This window comes from Nematolebias whitei, chromosome 6 (assembly GCF_014905685.2).
Source record: "Nematolebias whitei isolate Nwh7 chromosome 6, NemWhi1, whole genome shotgun sequence".
NCBI lineage: Eukaryota > Metazoa > Chordata > Actinopteri > Cyprinodontiformes > Rivulidae > Nematolebias > Nematolebias whitei.
Window position 1 is genome coordinate 10,387,372 of NC_056503.1, and position 1,722 is coordinate 10,389,093.

The window sequence follows — 1,722 nt, forward strand, 5'->3', positions numbered from 1 at the left end:
TGTCCTCAGACAGAAAACAGGTAATAGTTTGTGCATATTGTGCAAAACAGCCACTTGGTGTGTTTGGAAACAGAAAGTTCAGTGAAACTTTTATTTATTTATTTGATTGTGTTCCCAAATTGATGTAATCTTGTAAACAAATAAATAAATAAATAAAAACACTTTTAAAAACAACATACATTTTAACATGGTTCATGATGATTTATTTCTCCATCCTTTTTGTGTAATGCTTTTAACATAAATCCTCTGTAAAACTATGAAATCAGGTGTGTAGTGGCAAACTTAATTATTCACATCTTTATAACTTGTTTTAATATTTTGTATATTGTATTTATATTTATGACATGTGCTAGCAAAATGAGTCACAAGAAAAAAGTAAATATATAGATTTTCATCATAGTTGAGATTTGCATTAAAATTAGTCCATAAAGACACCGTTTAGTGATCCCAGTCACTAAAATATCAGATGATCTTCCTAATCTATATATTTTGGATCAAAGTTTTATACCAGGTATGTCTTCAGAAACATTTTGTTGTTGTTTTGAAACTTTTGATGTTTGATGATTCATTTTTCTCTGCAGGCTGCTGTTGTACTAGGAAATCCCTTCGTACAATGTTTGGCATCTTTGTGAACTTTAGATTCCTTTTTTAAAAACATATTGAAATTTCTAATAACCTTTTCAAACCGACACTTCAGAAAATAAATAAATAAATAAATATGAACTTGTCATTTTGTAGAATTTCAGCGTGATAATTTTAAAATACCATTGATTAAATATTGAATAATTTCTCAATGTGACTAGTTTGTCCAGCACAGGTCACCTTTTTTAATTAGTGCAGCGGTTTGATTGATTGTTTCTCGAGTAACCTGCGAGAGAAAACTACATTTCCCAAAGAGCTTTGCGTTGTTATCCGCCGAAAAACGAGCCGATCACGTAACTCTGCGACAGTCAGAGCTGCGACGAGCACGTTATAATTGTTGGAAAAACATATTTATTCCCCGTGAAGACAATGGCAGAAACACAAGCGCCGACAGAAAATAAATAAAAATTTAAAAACGGACAAATCTCGTCGATTTATCGCGTGAGCTTACGTTTCCGGAAGTTGGGACGGTAACTGTCCGAGGTGCTGACACTTCTGTAAGTGAGTCTTCTACTTCACACATATGTTTCATACACGATGTTTAAAACGAATATGTCACGTTTACTTTAGTCCTGATCACTTTAGTAACTGAGCTGAACACACTGACCTATTCCATGACACACAATAAGACGTGAATGTGTGAATCATCATTTCAAAATGATTTGTTTATTCTCAGATAATATATAGTACAAGTTCCATAACTTACTTTTGCATCATTATAGGTTTTTGACAATATGGATCCAAAACCAGAGGAAACCTATTTGACTACCTCCCACATCTCCAGCCCTCCCAGTGGCAAAACTGGCTGTGCCTCTCCGTTCAGTGGGGTCCAGGAAAGACAGATGCCGCTGCATGTGTCCGAGTCCCACGGACTGCAGCTTCTGGATGTGCTCAGATCATTCAGGGAACAAGGCTTGCTGTTTGACTTCACCATCCAAGTCCAGGAACGCAGTTTTCCTTGTCATCGCTGTGTTCTTGCAGCATGCAGTGATTTCTTTAGGTATCTATCTATCTATCTATCTATCTATCTATCTATCTATCTATCTATCTATCTATCTATCTATCTATCTGTCTGTCTCT